Source organism: Symsagittifera roscoffensis, chromosome 10 (genome assembly GCF_963678635.1).
Source record: "Symsagittifera roscoffensis chromosome 10, txSymRosc1.1, whole genome shotgun sequence".
Classification (NCBI taxonomy): domain Eukaryota; kingdom Metazoa; phylum Xenacoelomorpha; order Acoela; family Convolutidae; genus Symsagittifera; species Symsagittifera roscoffensis.
In genome coordinates, this window is record NC_087071.1 from 7,188,495 (window position 1) to 7,213,167 (window position 24,673).

The window sequence follows — 24,673 nt, forward strand, 5'->3', positions numbered from 1 at the left end:
ACACGGCTCGAGTCAATACGACAACCCGATTTTTTAGGCAGCGCTTAAAACTCAGAAATGATTTTTGATTTACACGAAGCCTCAGAAAAAAAATTATTTTCCTTCAACTCTGCACTACTTAATTGTCGAGACTCCCACCCACTGCAACACAAATTGACTTATTTATAGACACCCTAGAAAATTTATTAATCTAATTTGGCACAATTTTGTCAGAATATTTAAATTGATTGAACCAAATTTGCAGGATATCCCTGATAAATCGAAGTCTGAAATTAATCTTAACATAAAATTAATCTTAACATGAGAACACAGAGCACACGCGTTGAAGAATTAGCCTTGAAACCCTCCTAAAGGACAGTAAATCTGTTTTCATCTAGCAAACTAAAAAACAAATCCAACATACATCAAAGATACTGGTTTTAAAACTGAACCTATAATTGCAAACAGAAGAATTATAAACCATTCACTCATCTGGTTTTCACAAATGAATTGCAATAATTTTTTTTCTTAAACAGAAAAAATCAAAATAACCACTTGGTTGAATATATATGCTGCTACAAAACGGAGTTACTGTATCAAATTAAAAATCAGCTACTACAGCGGCGTGTAAATATTGAAATACGTCCTTTATAAATTTGAAAGATCCAATAAAAGTAATAAGGTTGAAAAAAAGTCTCGAAAAGAACTAATGAATCTATCAATAGGATTTTTTCGTGTTCCTCTATCAAAAAAATTCAAAATTTTTGTTTAGATTTAATTTTTCTCAACTTTAGGTTTAAATTGTTCTATTTAATGTTTTCCCTCTTCCTCTGTCCCGCTCTCCCTCTCTTTCTCTCTCTCTCCCTCTCTCTCTCTCTCTCTCTCCCTCTTTCTCTCTCCTTCTGCTCTACCTATCTCCTCTTCTGTTCTCTCTCTACTCTCTCTCTCTATCTATCTATCTATCTCTCTCTCTCTCTCTCTCTCTATCTATCTATCTCTCTCTCCTCCTTGTTTTTCTCTCTCTTTCTCTCTATCTCGCTCATTCCACTTATACATGGGATCACTAGCTACACATTGGGCTTATGGTTTTACACTGAGGTCATAAATTATGCACAGCGATCATTAGCTATACGTAGGGATTATTAGTTGTACATATGGATCATCAGTTGTACATATGGTTCACTGTTTATAGGCAAAGACTGTTAGTTATACATAAGGGTCATTAGGTATCAATATTTACTCATAGGGTCACTAGTTCTACATAGGGATCATTGGTCATACATGGGGATCATTAGTTAGATATAGGGATCATTTTTCATAAATCATTTATATTAGATAGGGATCATTACTTATGCATATGGAATATTGGTTAAACGCAAGGATCAATAGATTTATGTACGGATCCTTAGCTGTATATAGGAATCATAGATTATACCTAGCGATCATATGAATAATTGAAAAAATCGAAAAAAAAAATTGATAAAAAAAAAGAAAAAAAAGGAAAGAAAGTTTTGCCGAAAAAATTTTTGGCGCAAAATTTACTCATTGGGATCAATTGGTATACATAGAAATGGATCAGTAGGTATGAAATACCCAATGATCCCTGTAGGAATCACACCCCCAATGTGGCTATATGGCTTCTACAAAAAAACTTGTCTTTAAAAGTTTTCTGAGCTGCTTAACTGTCATATTTAGGCTTCACACAAAAGACACTTTCTCATTTTTTGTTCTTTGTGTGAAAAGTTGTGGCTGGACTGAGTTATGCGCCGAAACTTTTGCATTTTTGCATCAAAAATTTTTTCGGAACATTTTTTGTGAGCCTATATTTGTGCAGAAAAATTCTGATTTTTTATTAGTTACCTGGGATTGTTGAGGTTGTGCCTAGCACTTGTTCAGGCCTGGTTTGCAAGTTTTTTTTTCTGAGACTTCATGCATCAGACTTCATACCCTATCTATGAGGGTTACTGGATGGCTCCGCCCAAGAAGTGCGGGGTTGTCCTGGTTTCTTTTTGAGTTCCTTGCAGGAAATCTAAAGTTTTCCCCTGGCTGTGTAACCTGGGTATCATCCAAAAGTTTTCCGCCAATTCTATTCTGCTTAGCCATCTTCTCTCCTTGCATTATGTTTTTAAAGCTTATTTCTATATACGCTTTAATAAGTTTTTAGAAATACTTGGGCTTAGAGACTGCATGAGCGACTGATCAAAACTATATATCACAGTCCACGGTTGTGAAAAAAATACTTCATTTCTTTTTCCAAACACTTGAATGAGAGCAGAAACTTACGAAGAAGTATCATTAAAAATGGATTGCAGCTCAAAAGAAATCCAAATATTTTGAGAGCAGTTCTTCTATGAGTAGTGCAAGAGCGCAGACAATGTGTTCAAAAAAACTTGAAGATACTGGGATTATCAGGTTTTTTTAAAGTTTTTATATATCATTACCAACAAGATCGTGTTTATTCGGTACATTGGAAGACTCAGTTTAGCGAACTTTTCGTCATTCAACTATAAGTTGATAAACTTGGCGTATAAAGCCAAACACTTCTTTATACGTCCTTGTGGTGCCGATAAAACTGAGTTTCAGGATAAAGTATCAAAACCAATTCAAGGAAACTAAAACAATATAATTTCATTGCAAAATTTTAGATGTACCCTGAAAATTTTCAATAAAATTTTCCTTGAATTTGTAGACTCCAGTTTCGCAATCGGTTTGGTATTCAAACCCATGCGCAAGAAATGATCATGTAATCCTTTGTCTCCATCTTATTTTTCTGAATGAAAAAAAAACTGTTAATTAATGTCAAATAAACTGAATTCGAATGTGATCCAATTGGACTCAATCGGTTTGAAAATATGTACGAACAGACTGTGTTACTTGAATTCTATCAAGTTTAACAAGGTTAAGCTTAGTACAATAGAAATTTAAAATTAACTTAAATCCAAATTGTATCTGTAGATTCGCCATTCTATGTTGCTAGGCGGCTTTTTCTAAAAAAAAATCGGTTTTGAAAAAATTTCAGGCTCATCTTATCTTTTGAAAACAACGACTCAACTAAGTATGGCGCAACAAAAAAAATCATTTTCATGATCAAACATCTTTCATTTTGCTCACAGCAAACAAGACCGCCTTCTGAATTCGGTATTTTCGATTTGATACTGATTTTGACACTTTTGCCGCATAATAATTTTTTGCTTAGATACCCAGATAACAGCTATCCAAAAAAAAGATTGCTTCAGTGGATTTCGAATTTTACTTCAACAAATTGATCCAAATTTGATCTCCAAATTGACTTAAAATTTAAACAGCTGTATTATTGCTAGAAAAATTTCAAATTTGATTAGACAGTACAATGGGTCATAAAATCATATGATGATTTTACCAAACTTCTAAACTGTGGCAAAAGTCTCCAAGGGTGCTGATTTTTTGGCTTTTAATAAGCCATGCACCATCCAGGCATAGAACAAATGCATAAGGAAAAAAGATTTTTTAAACGTTTTCGAACAACGTTATCCTGAGAAACGGAAACTTAATGATTTTCTGGAAAAATAACTTTTGAGAACTTAATTGAAACGGAAAAAATGATCATTGGGGGCAATTTCAAAACTACTCAAAATTGTGGTCAGAGTTTCGTGGGATTTTCATGTTACCAAAAATGGTTTTTTTTGGTAACTGTACGAAAACGTTTTTTAACTTTTACGTATTTCAATTCAGTAAAACTGCAAAATGTTTCATCGCTAACATTTTTTTCAAGTATTTTTCTATAACCTAATCAGCTTCACTACATCCATTCATCAGCTTTTTCACACAAATCAACCCTACCGTAAGACAAAACTACTGTTGTGATTACATGTTTACGTACCATTTTTTCTAAAGTAGTCCGTAGTATTTTTTGAACAGCAGCCCGTGTTTTTAATAAAAGAATAAAAGTGTAGAGCGATGCTACAGAGGCAACTATATCTACCCCAAATCAAAAAACCGTTAGTTTGAGGTACATAATGATCAATAATCCGTTGTGAGGTACACCCAAAAAATACAAAAAATGACAGCTTTTCTTTGTATTTGCTTAACATCTCAGTTGGTGGCAATTTCCCCTATTTTTTTTTATTTGATTCGTTATAATAAATAGTCTTTGTGTAAAAGGTTCCTAAAAGTGTAATACTTGAAAACAATTACGATCACCAGAGAACACTTCATCTTAACCGCTGATTGACCATCACGAACGAAAATGCCCGCAAATAAATTTTTGAAGACTGCACATGAAAATTTCCCTGGACAAAAGTTAGTAATAACAAAAATTCAACGTTGATTGCCATAAAGTTTGATTGCCAATTAATAGCTTACAAGGAATCAGAAAAATGGTTTTCAATCAAACAGAGTAAAAACATTTCATTCTCTTATAAGCGTTTGCTGTAGACAGTATTAGATTATGCGATAAATTATGATTGATTATAATAGATTGTAGCAGTAACCTTTAACCTTTTATAGAGCCACAGCCTATATTTTTCTGCAGTCTTCATGTATAATCAAAACTTGAACAATGCAATCAATAATGAGATCTATATTTGGTTTGTTAGAATAGTTGTATTGTTGTTCCGACCCCTTTGAAAAAAGGTAGGAATTTTGTATTCTGGCGTGCTTTGGTTTTAAAAAACTTTTTTTTCAGATACCACAAACGATCGTCGGACTGCGTTGAGTAATATAGCCTATTGATGCCATTTGAGTCGCAATGTGAACAACTTTTAGAAACTTTAAAAAAATCCAAGTGTCATAAAAACTTTTTGAACTTTTTCTTTTTTGTTATAATTTCCAACTAATGACATGAGAGTCCAGGCTTACAAAACTGTTTTAAGCTTATTTTTACCTGTTAGGACCTAGTTTTTTTCCATTGTCAGTTTTTACTCATTGCCACTGAGTTTTTTCTTTTCTTTTGAATCAATGTGTTCATCAATTTTAAAAACTTCTGCAGAGAAATTTATGAATTATGAAAACAAAAGTTTTTCTAATATATGCCAAATACGCCTAACTTCTACTTTTTGTTCGTAGAATTTTTATATCAGCACGCACAAACAAAACAAGATTATTTGGAAAAAAGTGTAATTTCAGATTTATGCTCGGAACCTTCTGTGCTACTTGCAGAAACCGGTTTAGAAATTCCTGATTTTAGTTTCATTCAATTGTCGGACTGCGTTGAGTTATGTTTGGGGATTGATGTGACTATGGAAGTATCGTAATGAAAAAAGTGCAGATTTGTGTCCGTAGGGTGGCCAATTCGTGGGTCAGAGAGACTACGTGCTTTCTTACTAACCGTTCGTACTCGTTAACAAACAATCGTTGGAATGCGTTGAGTAATATAGCCTATTGATGCCATTTGAGTCGCAATGTGAACAACTTTTAGAAACTTTAAAAAAATCCAAGTGTCGAAAAATTTTTTGAACTTTTTCTTTTTTGTTATAGTTTCCAACTAATGACATGAGAGTCCAGGCTTACAAAACTGTTTTAAGCTTATTTTTACCTGTAAGGACCTAGTTTTTTTCCGTTGTCAGTTTTTACTCATTGGCACTGAGTTTTTTCTTTTCTTTTGAATCAAAGTGTTCATCAATTTTAAAAACTTCTGCAGAGAAATTTATGAATTATGAAAACAAAAGTTTTTCTAATATATGCCAAATACGCCTAAATTCTACTTTTTGTTCGTAAAATTTTTATATCAGCACGCACCAACAAAACAACAGTATTTGGAAAAAAGTGTAATTTCAAGTTTAATCTCGGATCTTTCTGTGCTACTTGCAGAAACCGGTTTAGAAATTCCTGATTTTAGTTTCAATTCGAGCCAAAAAAACAACGTGCGAGTAGGCATATTTAAAAGAAATATAAGCCAAAAAACTTATATTTTACGTCTGTAAAATAAATTTCGCTGTTTTACAGAAACTTGACACATATTAAAAAAAAAACTAGCTGTTTGTAGGTTTTATCAGATATGGTCGGAACATACTGTGCTACTTCCTGAGTAACCGGCAATCCTTGTTTTGAAACTGTCTTCCATTTTTTTCTGATTTTTTCTAATTGGGTTGTCATCCCAATCCTCAAATCACATATTTACTCGATCATTACTACATCAATGTCTGCTAATTTTATCACCGCATTTCCCGCCAAACCCCATTGAAAGTAAGTATGACAGTAAAAGTTGGATTATCTTTTGGAATGGGAGAGCTAAATTGTGGGAAAAGGTAAAAGGGAAAAGTGTAGACGGATGGGGTGTTAGAAGGGGCTGTTCAACTTAGGTAATAAAAGGAGAAGATTAATGTTGAAAAATATCAAGAGAATGTTTTAAACAATAAGCGAAGTTTCAGAAAACGAGTAGGCTGTGATTAAAGCAAAAAATGCAGCAATATTTGCAAAAAATTTGGTACTGGTAATAAAAGTTTACACAAAATGCAGGTAAGCATGATAAAGACATGAGAATTGAAAACTCTTCGTTGTTGTTTTTAAGGCTGGATCTTGGTCACGTTTTTTTTCTTTTCGCAGAAGACATGACGTAAACTTATGAATTGCTTATGATTTGACCAATTATGACTATAAATAAAATCAACGAGACTTACACGTCAACTTGCGTATAATCATGTATTAAATATATTTTACCAAAAGTGTTCAAAAATGAAAGAGTTTGCATGAATGAATTCGAAGCTTGTGTTTGCGTCGGTACGCTAAATTGTATGTTATATCTGAGAATTTACCAAAACAAAATCAATTCAAAACCAACAAGAAACAATGTTGTCTTGCTTACTGTGTGCTTTCATCAATTTGATCACAGTTAAATCCGACTAGCTGAAATCTAAAGTTTGCGAAATTACAACAAATACATCAAAATCTTTGTTACGAAATTGTCGTTTCATAGATTTCAATCTCAATCTATCTATGTGAGTATTTAGTTTTTTGTTGTTTCTTTTAGTTCGACTAATAATTTTTAAATAAAAGCTGGACAAACCTGTAATTTCAAAGTCAACTTTTCTATTTGTATCTAAATTTTTTAAGAGATTTGTCCATAGCTGTTAAATTACTGACATGTTGCTGAACAGCTGTTCTAAGGCTCTCAGAGATTTTTCTGAAGAAATATAATTATCTGTTGGTACTTGCCCGTTTTGTGCCGCAATTTTAGATCGAGGCAGTGATCGAACCAATGTGAAACTTGCTGAAATCAGTCCATCATTCATATTAAAATTAAGTCATAGAGTGGACTTTTCATAGAGTAATTAGCTTACACCGTCTGTTCGTGACGCTTTCTATTTTCGGTTTTAAATTGAATACTTGGTTTATACTGGTTCCAATCATCCGGGGTTTAGTGTGTGTTATATTTCGAAGTTTTTCTTATGAGGGATGGATGTAGTGTCTTCTGAGTTCTTTGGAAAGTTGGCAGAGAGTGTAGTTGTTGACTATGCCTACAAAATAAAAAATCGGTTTGGGTTTTGTAGTGACTTTGGAAATAACGTATTGAAAAAGTGCAGATTTGTGTCCGTACGGTGGCCAATTCGTAAGTCAGAGAGACTACGTGCTTTCTTAATAGCCCTTCCTACTCGCTAAAGTAGCGAGATGAAATGTTGATTTTAAAAAGTGGGACAGCCAAGTGACAAGGATTGTTATGTTTCAGTTTGAAGTCGATCTGGCCGTTGATCGGTTTCAAAAAATACATTTGCTGCAGTGTCAGCTACATACTTAAAATCCAATGAGGGCTGTGAGTAGTGGATGCTGGATGGAGGTTAAGTGGGGGGCATGGCGAACTTCTTTTATTAAAAAATGTTATAGTTTTCCGGTCCGGCATGCAATGTATTAACATTGGTTATAGAGTCTACAAGAAAATAAATTGGGTAAAAGACTTAAAATGGTTCCATGGTTTGTGTGATGTTGACAGAATGGTAAGAAAAATTGCTTTTTTTGGTTTTATCGCAGTAATTTCGCAGTAATATTGGGGTGCGTTGTTTGGTTGGTGAGTATAATTAGTTTATTACGTGTAGATTGTGGAAAAAAGTATCATATTATGTTTTTGGATCATAGTGAGTCAAGTGTAAAAGTTTTTACGGCAACATAAGAAAAAATAAAATTGAAGTAACAAAATACTGTACCGTACATGATTTAATTACATGGCGTCACTTCTTTTTTTTATTACTTTGCATCATTTCTTTTAAGTTCAATGGTTTTGTATGTATTTCATAATCTTGAACTTGTCTCATTGAATAAAAAACTAAGTCCATTTTTTGTCTGCTCATATGTAGCAACCATATGATTTACAGTTCTGAATCCTCATTTGACGTCTCCAAGCCTTCTAGAAGCCATTTGCTTAATCCTGTGCTGCTTAAATTTTCCGACTTGTTGTCAGAGCAGCAAAAACTTTTGCTTCACAAACATAGCATTTCCGTTCATCTAAATTCCTCTTTGAAAAAACCCGGCTCCCGTTTATTATGCTTTTTATGGATACTGCAACACGTTCGAGGGAAGAAACTAGATTTTGCATCTGTCTTGAAAGAATCTCTTTAGTCATTTTCACTCATTTTTCCTAAGCAATTTTCTTATCAGGCTGGATACAGTCATATAAGTTTTTTAAAGTGAGTCTGTGTCCATCTCCAACTCTACAATTTTGTTAACATCGCAGAACTTGTAGTACAGCTCCAACGTTCTCAGTTTTGCATACTGAAGTATGAAAAAGTCAATAAAGGATGCGTTTTCGGTGCTCAATAGTTGATTTCAGCAACTCCACCTAAAACAAATTTTTTTTCAACTGTTTTCATTCTTTCAAACAGTGGTTCTTTGATTAGCATATGGTTTCTTTATCATTGAGATTTTTCGTGATTGTATGCTCGGAACTATAAATAATTTGATATCCATGGGAAGAATTATCCAAAAAATGTTTTGTTTCTGCTGAAGTTCCCGATAGATTGTTTTCATCTCCTTCTCTTCTAGCATCGACCACTGAATGAACGAAATTGTTTTAACAGTTTTGAAGAAACAGTGAACAAAACGGTAAATTTTGGTCAGCTACAAGCCAAGTTCCGAACAAAAATTGAACAGAGGAGTTAGAACAGTTCCAATTTCTAGCTTATTACTAGAAATCAGCATTCTCTTAGGATGTTTTATCATTTCGTAATTGATTGTATAGTTTTCATATAGTCCGTGAAACCCGATCGTTTCTTCCAACTTCAGTTTTTTTGAAAATTAGAGGAATATTGGCAAATTTTGATTTTATTTCATCTTGAACAATTGAATCGCACTGAACGTAGCCGAAACGAGATCCTCTTTTGTTTTTTTCTAAGCTAACATGGAGTCTATAGAAAAAAATTTTATGTAGGGAAAGTGGGCTGTGACAAAAATTTTGATCTTGTCATCGGTTTTGAGGTTTTCCCGCAACTGGCACTCCCACATTTCTTCAACTTTTATCCTTTCTCTTTTAAGTATTCCCTTCTCATCACATCTATCTCTCTCTTCTTATTCCCTCAATCATTATCCTGAACTGTTACGGATAGAAGAGTTTCTTGACAGGAACAGAAGTGGTAGTAACATCCCATGTGAAAAAAACTCTCAATTTTACATTTTGTTCTTGTTTCCTTGTAAAAGATATGACCATATTCTCAAAGTTGCGAGATCGGATTTGTCTGGTTTATACTTCTGCATATCGTTTCAACCTCCCATCTCGTGGACAGTCCTGTTGGCATACCTTGACGAATTGGGAAACTTAAATCTGGCTTGCACCACTTCCAACGATCGATTTACATAATTTTGATGAACTTTTGATCAATGTCCCACCATCTACAGCTTGTCGAGTGAACACATTGGAAGGTCCATCAGTCATGTCTTGTCGATTTTTCTCGCAAATCTTCATCTTTTTTGCAAAATGGATAAAAAATGTAATTTGTAGATTTGTGAAGACACATGTTTGCTAGATTCGGAAGAATACAACCAAGTTTCAACATATCTATCTCGTTGTTGTGATGTTAAAACTGAATCAATTTTTGCATTGCTTCCAGGGTTGGAACAACATCCTTGTTGTTTTACTACTGCAAAAAGACTTTCAACACAGTCAATCCTTTTTTCTGCCGAGTACCTTGTAAGTAATTGTAACTATCCAAGCCAGATATGGGCACATATTTCATTTATGATTTTTTCAGTGCTTGTTGCTCATCAGGCCCTTCTTTTTCTCAGCTTCTCATAAACAATAAAATCTTTGTCAAGAGCATTTATGTTACTAACTGAAAAAGGCTTCATGCAGTGGTACAGTGGAAGAACAAGCAGGCCAGGGTTGTCAAACCACTCATAGGGGAAGAGCGCTTTCATTTGGCTAGATTTATAGGCTTTGAGAAATTGGTCTAGAGTCGTTGCTCCGTCCAGAAAATCAAACAAGGTTTGAGTAGTACTTGATCAAAACTGAATCGTACCTAATGCTGTTAAATCAAAAAACATGCAGAGTTTTTACATATTTCTCCAGATATTAATTCAAATCAATGAGTAGATCTTTCTGAATTCTCAAAAACTGACTAGATATTTTTGCTTTTTACGAGTCTTCAACGCATTCGTCTTTGTACTCAAATGGATTAAATGAAAGGTTTTTGTTCGATTATTTCAGCTGATCGAAGATGTTGTTTCATTAGATCATTGACAGCTACTTGAAAAACTTAATAATCAAGTTACTGAATATTAAGTTCCGCAGAACCTTCTTGTACAAAAACATGGGTTCATCAATCAGATTGGATGATATGGAAACCGTAATTGGAAGATGATTTCCGATCCAGTTTGTAATTTTTGTTTCTTTTAGCTCATCCGTAGCAACACAAATTGACTCAAAATCTAAAATTGCTATATTATTGAAGAGTTTTTTCTTCAGAAACGAGAAGATTGAATCCTTCTAGTTTTTCAAACCAAGTCTCACGAAGCTCACACACGTCCTTTGGATAGATTTGCCTCACTCGATCCTTGCATCTCAGAAGAGGTTTGTTGAGATATTTAGGTCTTCTGAAAAAAGTATCACCACTTTGACACCGGAAACTCTTGAAGAAGCTATCTATATCGTCTGTATGAAAGATATGCTTATCAGATCTCAACAGCTTAAGCAACTTAAGTTTTTGTCAAAATTACCAACAATTCATCGAGCTAAGTCTCCTACTTACTCATATTCTTGTATATCAAAATCGTATATTTTTAAGTTTCTTTGCACAATTTCTTCGAAGAAGGGCATTTCTTCAACGGAAACCCCGCGATATTTTTTAGGATCATAACAAGACTTTGTTATGAATCTGTAAAGTTTTGAGAAGTGTAAGAGTCGAGATCATTGTGCCTCTTCATTTACATGGCCAATGCGTCGAAAGACAAAATTGTTCTTTGTTAGGTTCCTTGTCTTGTTACATAAAAACAGCTCACTTGCGTATGTCGTATAAAAGACTCTGGTAGGACATAGTCCAGGCATCCCATTGTGAAAAACTGCAAAAATCAAATTGAATCTTCAATTTGTATTTTGACGTTCCTGGGTAAATTGCTCCACAATATCAAATTTTTCTGCTTTCCCTTGAATTGTTACCAAGTCTACTTTTTTACACATCGTATGGGACCTTTCGAGGCAAAGTATTTTTTTCATGGGCGTAGAAATATCGATTTTTACTAGAATCAAAAATTCGAAGAACAAACTCCGGATCAATGTTGATTTTAGCAGCAGAATCGTGCCTGTTGAAGACTCCCTTCAGGTTCTTGTTGATCATTTTAGTATCTAACTTGGACATTTGGAAGTTAAAAAAGTTATATCTCCCGTTTTACATTTCTGTACCTATCTGTCTTCCCCTTCCTCCTCCACAATCGTGGGCAGGTCCGCTACAGTATCGCTTGGCTTCCGTTACTTAGCTCTATGTTCCTCACTTCGATGTTGTTGGAGAGATTAGTAACTTGGGAACTCTGCTCACAAAAAAGACAAACCGTCGACTGCTTGCAACTTGCTTGAGCAAGCTTCTTGGCAGTATGGTAGTTCATCTCCTCTTTGCTCGTTGTATGAAAATGGCAGTTCGTGCACTCCTGTTACTTTCGCTTTTAAAATCATGGTTTGTATGATGTTGAGAGAATGGTACGAAAAATGGCTTTTTTTTGGTTTTTTCGCAGTAATTTCGCAGTAATATCGGGGCGCGTTGTTTAGTTGGTGAGTATCATTAGTTGATTACGTGTAGATTGTGGAAAAAAAGGTATCATATTATGTTTTTGGATCATAGTGGGTCAATTGTAAAAGTTTTTACGGCAACATAAGAAAAATTAAAAATGAATTCACAAATTACTGTATCGTACATGAGTTAATTACATGGCGTCACTTCTTTTTTTATTACCTTGCATCATTTCTTTTAAGTTCAATGATTTTGTATGTATTCCATCATCTTGACCTTGTCTCTTTGAATAAAAAACTAAGTTCCTTCTTTGTCTGCTCATTTGTAGCAATCATATGATTTACAGTTCTAAATCCTCATTTGACCGTCTCCAAGCCTTCTAGAAGCCGTTTGCTTAATCCTGTGCTGCTTAAATTTTTCCGACTTGTTGTCAGAGCAGCAAAAATTTTTGCTACACAAACATAGCATTTCCGTTCATCTAAATTCCTCTTTGAAAAGTCCCGGCTCCCGTTGATTATGCTTTTTATGGATACTGCAACACGTTCCAGGGAAGAAACTAGATTTTGCATCTGCCTTAAAAGAATCTCTTTAGTCATTTTCACTCGTTTTTCCCAAGCAATTTTCGTATCAGGTTAGATACAGTCAAATAAGTTTTTTAAAGTGAGTCTGTGTTCATCTCCAACTCTACAATTTTGTTATCATCACAGAACTTGTAGTACAGCTCCAATATTCTCAGTTTTGCATACTGAAGTATGAAAAAGTCAACAAGGATGGGTTTTCGGTGCTCAATAGTTGATTTCAGCAACTCCACCTAAAACAATTTTTTTTCAACTGTTTTCATTCTTTCAAACAGTGGTTCCTTGATTAGCCTATGGTTTTTTTATCATTGAGATTTTTCGTGATTGTATGCTTGGAACAATACATGATCTGATATATCCTGAAGAAATATCCAAAAAATGAGAAGAAATATCCAAAAAATGTTTTGTTTCTGCTAAAGCTCCCGATAAAGGGTTTTCATCTCCTTCTCTTCTAGCATCGACCACTGAATGAACGAAATTGTTTAAACAGTTTCGAAGAAACAGTGAACAAAACGGTAAATTTTGGTCAACTACAAGCCAAGTTCCGAACAAAAATTGAACAGAGGAGTTCGAACAGTTCCATTTTCTAGCTTATTACTAGATATCAGCATTCTCTTAGGATGTTTTATCATTTCGTAATTGATTGTATAGTTTTCATATAGTCCGTGAAACTCGATCGTTTCTTCCAACTTCAGTTTTTTTGAAAATTAGAGGAATATTGGCAAATTTTGATTTTAGTTCATCTTGAACAATTAAATCGCACTGAACGTAGCCGAAACGAGATCCTATTTTGTTTTTTTCTAAGCTAACATAGAGTCTGTAGAAAGAAAGTTTATGTAGGGAAAGTGGGCTTTGACAAAATTTTTGATCTTGTCATCGGTTTTGAGGTTTTCCCATAACTGGCACTCCCACATTTCTTCAAATTTTATCCTTTCTCTTTTAAGTATTCCCTTCTCATATCATATACTCTCTCTTCTTATTACCTCAATCATTATCCTGATCTGTTACGGATAGAAGAGCTTATTGACTGGAACAGAAGTGGTAGTTACATCCCATATGAAGAAAACTCTTAATTTTGCATTTTGTTCTTGTTTCCTTGTAAAAGATATGACCATATTCTCAAAGTTGCGATATCGGTTTTGTCTGGTTTATACTTCAGCATATCGTTTCAACCTCCCATCTCGTGGACAGTCCTGTTGGCAAACCTTGACTAATTGAGAAATTTAAATCTGGCTTGCACCACTTCCAACGATCGATTTACATAATTTCGATGAATTTTTGATCAATGTCCCACCATCTACAGCTTGTCGAGTGAACACATTGGAAGGTCCACCAGTCATGTCTTGTCAATTTTTCTCGCAAATCTTCATCTTTTTTGCAAAATGGATTAAAAAGGTAATTTGTAGATTTGTGAAGACACATGTTTGCTATATTCGGAAGAATACAACCAAGTTTCGACATATCTATCTCGTTGTTGTGATGTTAAAACTGAATCAATTTTTGTATTGCTTCCAGGGTTGGAACAACATCCTTGTTGTTTTACTACTGCAAAAAGACTTTCAACACAGTCACTCCTTTTTTCTGCCGAGTACCTTGTAAGTAATTGAAACTATCCAAGCCAGATATGGGCACATATTTCATTTAGGATTCTTTCAGTGCTTGTTGCTCATCAGGCCCTTTTTTTTGCAGCTTCTCATAAACAATAAAATCTTTGTCAAGATGATTTATGTTACTAACTGAAAAAGGCTTCATGCAGTGGTACAGTGGAAGAACAAGCAGGCCAGGGTTGTCAAACCACTCATAGGGGAAGAGCGCTTTCATTTGGCTAGATTTATAGGCTTTGAGAAATTGGTCTAGAGTCGTTGCTCCGTCCAGAAAATCAAACAAGGTTTGAGTAGTACTTGATCAAAACTGAACCGTACCTACTGCTGTTAAATCAAAAAACATGCAGAGTTTTTACATATCTCTCCAGATATTAATTCAAATCAATGAGTAGATCTTTCTGAATTCTCAAAAACTGACTAGATATTTTTGCTTTTTCCGAGTCTTCAACGCATTCGTCTTTGTACTCAAATGGATTACTTGAAAGATTTTTTTTTCGATTATTTCAGCTGATCGAAGATGTTGTTTCATTAGATCATTGACAGCTACTTGAAAAACTTAATAATCAAATTACTGAATATCAAGTTCCGCGGAACCTTCTTGTACAACAACATGGGTTCATCAATCAGATTGGATGACATGGAGACCGTAATTGGAAGATGATTTCCGATCCACTTGTATTTTTTGTTTCTTTTAGCTCATCCGTAGCAACACAAATTGACTCAAAATCTAAAATTGCTAGATTATTGAAGAGTTTTTTCTTCAGAAACGAGAAGATTGAATCCTTCTAGTTTTTCAAACCAAGTCTCACGAAGCTCACATACTTCCTTTGGATAGATTTGCCTCACTCGATCCTTGCATCTCAGAAGAGGTTTGTTGAGATAGTCAGGTTTTTTTGCAAAAAGTATCACCACTTTGACTCCGGAAACACTTGAAGAAGCTATCTGTATCGTTTGTATGAAAGATATGCTTATTAGATCTCAACAACTTAAGCAACTTAAGTTTTTGTCAAATTTACCAAAAATTCATCGAGTTAGCTATCTCATAAACTCACATTCTTGTTTATCGAAATGGTATATTTATAAGTTTATTTGCACAATTTCTTCAAAGAAGGGCATTTCTTCAACGGAAACCCCGCGATATTTTTTACGATCATAACAAGACTTTGTTATGATTCTGTAAAATTTTGAGAAGTGTGAGAGTCGAGATCATTGTGCCGCTTCATGTACATGGCCAATGCATCGAAAGACAAAATTGGTCTTTGTTTGGTTCCTTGTCTTGTTAGATAAAAACAGCTCACATGCGTATGTCGTATTAAAGACTCTGGTAGGACATAGTCCAGGCATCCCATTGGGATGTTTTTAGGAAAAACTGCAAATATCAAATTGAATCTTCAATTTGTATTTTGACGTTCCTGGGTACATTGCTACACAATATCAAATTTTTCTGCTTTCCCTTGAATTGTTACCAAGTCTGTTTTATTACACATCGAATGGGACCTTTCGAGGCAAAGTATTTTTTTCATGGGCGTAGAAATATCGATTTTTACTAGAATCAAAATTTCGAAGAACAAACTCGAGATCAATGTCGATTTTAGCAGCAGAATCGTGCCTGTTGAAGACTCCCTTTAGGTTCTCGTTGATCATTTTAGTATCTAACTTGGACATTTGGAAGTTAAAAAAGTTATATCTCTCGTTTTACATTTCTGTACCTATCTGTCTTCCCCTTCCTCCTCCACAATCGTGGGCAGGTCCGCTACAGCATCGCTTGGCTTCCGTTACTTAGCTTCATGTTCCTTACTTCGATATTGTTGGAGAGATTAGTAACTTGGGAACTCTGCTCAAAAAAAAGACAAACCGTCGACTGCTTGCAACTTGGTTGAGCAAGCTTCTTGGCAGTATGGTAGTTCATCTCCTCTTTGCTCGTTGTATGAAAATGGCAGTTCGTGCACTCCTGTTACTTTCGCTTTTAAAATCATGGTTTGTAAGATGTTGAGAGAATGGTAAGAAAAATGGCTTTTTTTGGTTTTTTCGCAGTAATTTCGCAGTAATATCGGGGCGCGTTGTTTGGTTGGTGAGTATCATTAGTTGATTACGTGTAGATTGTGGAAAAAAGGTATCATATTATGTTTTTGGACCATTGTGGGTCAATTGTAAAAGTTTTTACGGCAACATAAGAAAAATTAAAAATGAAGTCACAAAACACTGTACCGTACATGAGTTAATTACATGGCGTCACTTCTTTTTTTATTACATTGCATCATTTCTTTTAAGTTCAATGGTTTTGTATGTATTCCATCATCTTCACCTTGTCTCTTTGAATAAAAAACTAAGTCCCTTCTTTGTCTGCTCATATTTAGCAATCATATGATTTACAGTTCTAAATTCTCATTTGACCGTCTCCAAGCCTTCTAGAAGCCGTTTGCTCAATCCTGTGCTGCTTAAACTTTTTCGACTTGTTGTCAGAGCAGCAAAAATTTTTGCTACACAAATATAGCATTTCCGTTCATCTAATATCCTCTTTGAAAAGTTCCGGCTCCCGTTTATTATGCTTTTTATGGATACTGCAACACGTTCGAGGGATGAAACTAGATTTTGCATCTGCCTTAAAAGAATCTCTTTAGTCATTTTCACTAGTTTTTCCCAAGCAATTTTCTTATCAGGTTGGATAAGTTTTTTGAAGTGAGTCTGTGTCCATCTCCAACTCTACAATTTTGTTATCATCACAGAACTTGTAGTACAGCTCCAATATTCTCAGTTTTGCATACTGAAGTATGAAAAAGTCAACAAGGATGGGTTTTCGGTGCTCAATAGTTGATTTCAGCAACTCCACCTACAACAAATTTTTTTCAACTGTTTTCATTCTTTCAAACAGTGGTTCCTTGATTAGCCTATGGGTTTTTATCATTGAGATTTTTCGTGATTGTATGCTTGGAACAATACATGATCTGATATCCATGGGAAGAAAATTCCAAAAAGTGTTTTGTTTCTGCTAAAGCTCCCGATAGAGGGTTTTCATCTCCTTCTCTTCTAGCATCGACCACTGAATGAACGCAATTTTTTTAAAAAACAGTTTCGAAGAAACAGTGAACAAAACGGTAAATTTTGGTCAACTACAAGCCAAGTTCCGAACAAAAATTGAACAGAGGAGTTAGAACAGTTCCATTTTCTAGCTTATTACAAGTATCAGCATTCTCTTAGGATGTTTTATCATTTCGTAATTGATGGTATAGTTTTCATGTAGTCCGTGAAATCCGATCGTTTCTTCCAACTTCAGTTTTTTTGAAAATTAGAGGAAAATTGGCAAATTTTGATTTTAGTTCATCTTGAACAATTAAATCGCACTGAACGTAGCCGAAACGAGATCCTCTTTTGATTTTTTTCTAAGTTATCATGGAGTCTGTAGAAAGAAGTTTTATGCAGGGAAAGTGGGCTTTGACAAAAATTTTGATCTTGTCATCGGTTTTGAGGTTTTCCCACAACTGGCACTCCCACATTTCTTCAACTTTTATCCTTTCTCTTTTAAGTATTCCCTTCTCATATCATATATCTCTCTCTTCTTATTACCTCAATCATTATCCTGATCTGTTACGGATAGAAAAGCTTCTTGACAGGAACAGAAGTGGTAGTAACATCCCATGTGAAGAAAACTCTCAATTTTGCATTTTGTTCTTAATTCCTTGTAAAAGATATGACCATATTCTCAAAGTTGCGAGATCGCTTTTGTCTGGTTTATACTTCAGCATATCGTTTCAACCTCCCATCTCGTGGACAGTCCTGTTGGCAAACCTTGACTAATTGAGAAACTTAAATCTGGCTTGCACCACTTTCAACGATCGATTTACATAATTTTGATGAATTTTTGATCAATGTCCCACCATCTACAGCTTGTCGAGTGAACACATTGGAAGGTCCACCAGTCATGTTTTTTCAATTTTTCTCGAAAATCTTCTTCTTTTCGCAAAATGGATAAAAAATGTAATTTGTAGATTTGTGAAGACATAAGTTTGCTATATTCGGAAGAATACAACCAAGTTTCAATATATCTATCTCCTTGTTGTGATGTTAAAACTGAATCAATTTTTGCATTGCTTCCAGGGTTGGAACAACATCCTTGTTGTTTTACTACTGCAAAAAGACTTTCAACACAGTCACTCCTTTTTTCTGCCGAGTACCTTGTAAGTAATTGTAACTATCCAAGCCAGATATGGGCACATATTCATTTAGGATTTTTTCAGTGCTTGTTGCTCATCAGGCCCTTCTTTTTCTCAGCTTCTCATAAATAATAAAATCTTTGTCAAGAGGATTGATGTTATTAACTGAAAAAGGCTTCATGCAGTGGTACAGTGGAAGAACAAGCAGGCCAGGGTTGTCAAACCACTCATAGGGGAAGAGTGCTTTCATTTGGCTAGATTTATAGGCTTTGAGAAATTGGTCTAGAGTAGTTGCTCCGTCCAGAAAATCAAACAAGGTTTGAGTAGTACTTGATCAAAACTGAATCGTACCTACTGCTGTTAAATCAAAAATCATGCAGAGTTTTTTACATATCTCTCCAGATATTAATTCAAATCAATGAGTAGATCTTTTTGAATTCTCAAAAACTGACTAGATATTTTTGCTTTTTACGAGTCTTCAACGCATTCGTCTTTGTACTCAAATGGATTAAATGAAAGGTTTTTGTTCGATTATTTCAGCTGATCGAAGATGTTGTTTCATTAGATCATTGACAGCTACTTGAAAAACTTAATAATCAAGTTACTGAATATGAAGTTCCGCGGAACCTTCTTGTGCAAAAATATGGGTTCATCAATCAGATTGGATGACATGGAGACCGTAATTGGAAGATGATTTCCAATCCACTTTGTATTTTTGTTTCTTTTAGCTCATCCGTAGCAACACAAATTGACTCAAAATCTAAAATGCTAGATTATTGAAGAGTTTTTTCTTCAGAAACGAGAAGATTCAATCCTTCTAGTTTTTCAAACCAAGTCTCACCAAGCTCACACACGTCCTTTGGATAGATTTGCCTCACTCGATCCTTGCATCTCAGAAGAGGTTTGTTGAGATAGTCAGGTCTTTTGACACCGGAAATACTTGAAGAAGCTATCTGTATCGTTTGTATGAGAGATATGCTTATCAGATCTCAACAACTTAAGCAACTTAAGTTTTTGTCAAATTTACCAACAATTCATCGAGCTAGCTCTCCTACATACTCACATACCAAGTTTCTTTGCACAATTTCTTCGAAGAAGGGCATTTCTTCAACGGAAATCCCGCGATATTTTTTAGGATCATAACAAGACTTTGTTATGAATCTGTAAAGTTTTGAGAAGTGTGAGAGTCGAGATCATTGTGCCGCTTTATGTACATGGCCAATGAGTCGAAAGACAAAATTGGTCTTTGTTTGGTTCCTTGTCTTGTTACATAAAAACAGCTCACTTGCTTATGTCGTATTAAAGACTCTGGTAGGACATAGTCCGGGCATCCCATTGGGATGATTTTAGGAAAAACTGCAAATATCAAATTGAATCTTCAATTTGTATTTTGACGTTCCTGGGTACATTGCTCCACAATATCAGATTTTTCTACTTTCCCTTGAATTGTTACCAAGTCTGGTTTTTTACACATCGAATGGGACCTTTCGAGGCAAAGTATTTTTTTCATGGGCGTAGAAATATCGATTTTTACTAGAATCAAAATTTCGAAGATCAAACTCCAGATCAATGTTGATTTTAGCAGCAGAATCGTGCCTGTTGAAGACTCCCTTTAGGTTCTCGTTGATCATTTTAAATCTAACTTGGACATTTGGAAGTTAAAAAAGTTATATCTCCCGTTTTACATTTCTGTACCTATCTGTCTTCCCCTTCCTCCTCCACAATTGTGGGCAGGTCCGCTACAGTATCGCCTGGCTTCCGTTACTTAGCTCCATGTTCCTTACTTCGATATTGTTGGAGAGATTAATAACTTGAGAACTCTGCTCACAAAAAAGAAAAACCGTCGACTGCTTGCATCTTGGTTGCGCAAGCTTCTTGGCAGTATGGTAGTTCATCTCCTCTTTGCTCGTTGTATGAAAATGGCAGTTCGTGCACTCCTGTTACTTTCGCTTTTAAAAACTCTTTCGATGTCTCGCAGCATTAGTTCTCATGTATTCTTCACCACAGTTCTCGTATTTGACTTTCTCATTTCAATTAGGAGAAGGCGTTATCCTAAAAATGGAAAAAATTACACTGGAGTTTTAGAAATGTTCCAAATTTAATGATTTGAAGTACCAGTTGAGAAAACAAAAAACTTACTTTTTTCTTGTCGCCAATTAACGAATTATAATAAATGAAGTAATGCTCAATTTACTGTTTCTGTTTGGCAAACAAAAGTAATGATTAAGTTCGATAAAGTACGCATTCTTATACTAACAATGACATCATCGCTTACGCAAATATCTTTTTATGGTCTTTCCACAGCCCACGCAAGTTTCCTTTATTGTATTGACTTCAATTTTCAAATAGAAGTGACGTCATCGCCCAGGAAATTTTTCTTTCATGTTGATGACGTCGCTGCCAAATTTTACTGAAAATTTTTCAACTAATCAGAACTCAGAAATTTGTACGTAAGACTTTTGATGTAAAATAATCATTAAATGAAAGATTGCAGTTAAAAGAATTTTAATTTCCTCAAGTTACTCTACGAGAAAAAATTCCACTTGATTTTCTAATTGATGAAATAGATGAAAACTCTTACTTTCCCCCAATTTTTTGGACGTTTGTATTGTCTAAAATAGAGATCTCCGATTTAAAAAAAAATATATAGGAAAACTTACTCATTCAAAAAGTTTACTTTTGAACCAAATATTGAATTTCAAAGCTTTAAACTTAATGCTGAAATATACGTAACAAAAAAAAATTTTTTTTTGACACTTGGAAATTAATCAAACATTTCTGCTAAAAAAGTTAAAAATCCTGCTATTTAAAAATATTGCTTGATCACGTTTGGAATAAGGTTTACAGAGATTTGCTTTGAAAAATGAATCAACTTTGAGCTATTCTGTCAAAGTTAAATCAAAATCAGAAAACTTGACTATCTATTCAGAAATTAGCAATTCAAGTTATTTGATTAAAAAAAATTGTGGAAAAGCTACATGTTTCAGTTTTTTTTACTTTTGTAACTTATATTGGTAACATTTCTTATTTTTACCGCAAACAACGTTTGATCCTTTATTTTTACGATCACTTTAGCATGAATGTTTTTCCGTATTTTCAGGACTGAAGTCTTTAAAAAGTGAAACTTTTTTTTTGAGTTTTGAAACGACAATTGAACAAATTGCCTTAAATGGAGCTATTTTTCTGATTGGATACGGCTTTTTATCAAAACATTTTGAAAAGAAGCAGATTAGTTACGACTGCTGCCCTTATACTGAAAAACTCTTTCGATTGGTTAGACACACTCATTTGAGTTGAAGGTACCCCTCAAGGTTGTAGGTTCACTCGAAGTAGGAATCAGAACCACTTTGTTTTCAATTTAATTACCGTCAACTAGCACCTCTCTCAGCTCTAAGACAGTCATATACCTTGTTCCATTTTCCTTTACCCAGTAACTTATTTCTCAGAATGATCTTCTTTGTTCAGATTAACAACCTCACGTACTCGATCTAGTTTATACCAGAATTGATGACAATCAGGGTGCTCGAGCCAGTTTGCCGTTTTTTTGGCTCAAATGGATGTTCCAGTTCAATTGTGGCACATGATCGAAATCATGAGGGAAGATTTTAGTGAACATCAACAGATGCAGGTTGTCATCACAAAGAACCAGATTAGGACTGAAATTTGAAACGGGTTGTTTTTGATGTCAAGCAAGCCTGATTTCCTGATTGAAAAGATCTGACACGCAGTGTTTTGACCTAAAAACACTACATTAGCTACGTAAAGAGTCAGCAGCCTAAGAGTTTTTTTTTCTATTAAGACCAGTGTTGATTAGTATAGTAAATTAGAGTAATTTCTGATGTACTTGTATTCGAACATAATTTAGAACTGTTAACGAAACACGACTAAGTTCTCAGGTTCTCATGACAAAGAGGGTTAGAAGAGAGATAAAACAGTGGTCTATCGTTTAGGGAGCTGTTGAAAATAGGACCCTAGGACTGATGCCACAGATTGCAGAACAAGTTGGGATGGACTAAATCGAGGTTACTGACTATGTTCTAAATATGTGGCTCAACCTGTAAACGTTATTCTTTTGTCGTGGGAAGAAGAAAGGATCTGTGGAGAACCCAATTGCAATCAAGGATGAATAGGGGATCTCTGAACGAAGGACTCCAGTGAGCAAAAAACCAAGACAACCATCAGCGAAAGAGGCAAGACCAGTTTTGCTCTCCGTTGAGAACTTACATCACGACAGCTCCTTGATTTTTAAATAATTTGGTTGTCTTGTTCTTCGTAACTTATCTTTTTTCTCATCTAGTTTTTTTTAAAAAGATAGGAACTAAAAAATGAGGTAAGAAGTCATAGAAAGGTCTGTTAAGAAATCTCGCACACGGATTAGACATCAAACTACTTTTTCAATTGGCAAAAGTTTTTACGAATTTTTTTTTTTGCAAAGAAGTTTAAAAAAATTCATTCTCTTTAACATCCTGTGAAAAATTTCACCATAATTTTTGCTCAAAGATACAAAAAATCATTACAATTTTTGAACACATGTTAAAAAATTTACAACAATTTTCGCAGCTTGCAAAATTTTTTACAATTTTTTGCACAGATGTTAGAAAAAATCACAAAAAATTTCATATTTAAAAAAAAAATTCATAAAGTTTTTGAGCAATTGAAGAAAAATGTAAGACTTTCTTGCACTGTTGAAAAAAAATACTTTATGAATTTTTTTGCTCCAAATTTGATCCTTAGAAAATCCGGTTTTTTTTTAACTTTGGGTTGTTTAAGAAAATCAGTCATTAGGATTGGGAATAGCACTAAAAGTCATCAATAAAGAAAACACTTCAGCAAAAATTTAATAAATTAATTAAAATGAAGTTTTGCCTTTTCTGTATACGCATAAGAAAAATTTTTTTTTGCATCAGTGTTATAAACAAACAAAAACAACTTTCCATCTTACGCAAGAATTTCATTAAAATGTTTGCATATATGTTGAAAAAATCAAAACAATTTTTTCATTTTCTAAAAAAAATTTGTTGAAAAAATGTTTGCAAACTTGTTGAAAAAATCAAATCAAAAGTTCTGAGTTAAATTTCGCTCACTTGTTGAAATTATATGAATTTATTAATTGAAAAAAAATTAAATTGAAATAAAAATAGTTTTGACAAGACTATGATTAAAAAAACGTTCAATTTCCAATAGAAAAATTCACACGCTCAAAATATACACTACCATAATCATCAATGAAACGATCAACATATTTCAAAAAATAAGACTAATTTTTTGAGTTTTGATTTTTCTAATCCTTTCCAAAAATACTGATCCAAGAGTCTGGGTAAACTCAAGCTTCTGGATAGAGCTGAGATGATGTCTTTTGAATTTTGTTCACAGCAGGCGTTTCTTTTCAACAATCGGTTTTTTTCCGGCTTTCTACCTTTTTAGTTGAGTTCGACTGCAAGATTCAATTGAATAAAAATTTTATCTCTTGATGAAAAAAAAAATTTAGAATAAAATTTGTATTTGTACAAAGTATAGATACAGTCAACAATTTGGTAAGTGAAGAACCAAGTTTCGGTCGAGCGATTATCTGTTTAATACTAAATGATGCATGATGCTTGCATTTTTCAAACGGGCAGAATGATGAATGAATAGAAACACAGTAAACTTGAATAACAATGAATTTTGCATTGTAATCCGAGAGATTTTGCATTGTAATCCGAATAAAAGGTTTTGCATTGTAATCCGAAAAAACAGGGATATGCTCGACACATAGCAGATGCCATCACCGTTTGTTGGTTGAAATTCGTTTTATCTACACTAACTTGCTTATATAGTAGTTCTAGTACCTAGTCGATGTCCATATTTAGATCATCACCTACTCACTATTCCATATAAGGTAATAAACCTTTATTTGATTTGTACAGTGAGTAATCTGAATTTTCGATTCTCTATCAATTTCTGAATCTCTTCATTTTGAAATTTCTACTACTGAAGTTTCCACTACAGTAGGTGTCAAATTAAAATCGTTTTTACGAAAAATAGCCTTCCTAACAATATTGAGATTGTCAAAAATCAAAAAAAAAATTGGGAAATTTTTTCGGTCCCGAAAACCCTACAACGCAAAAATTTACTCTGAATATTGCTAAGAAAAAGTGAATAGGAAAAATTCGAAAAATGCCAGCAAGTCTATCTGGTGAAAATTAAGGTTAAAGGATATCAGCAATACGGAACACTGTTATTCACGATGCTGAAAACCAAGG

General features: G+C 34.2%; 1 protein-coding gene across 2 annotated transcripts in view; it reads left to right on the top strand.

The window, feature by feature from the left end:
- Positions 1–6,344: 6,344 nt before the first annotated feature.
- LOC134855399 (serine/threonine-protein kinase ULK1-like) overlaps positions 6,345–24,673 on the top strand; it is a 52,645-nt gene continuing 34,316 nt past the window's right edge. Inside the window, exon 1 of one of the 2 annotated variants that reach the window (XM_063871908.1) lies at positions 6,345–6,893. The gene's annotated coding sequence lies outside the window, so the exon portion shown is untranslated. The remainder of the gene's footprint in view (positions 6,894–24,673) is intronic. The other variant, XM_063871907.1, reaches the window with a different exon arrangement.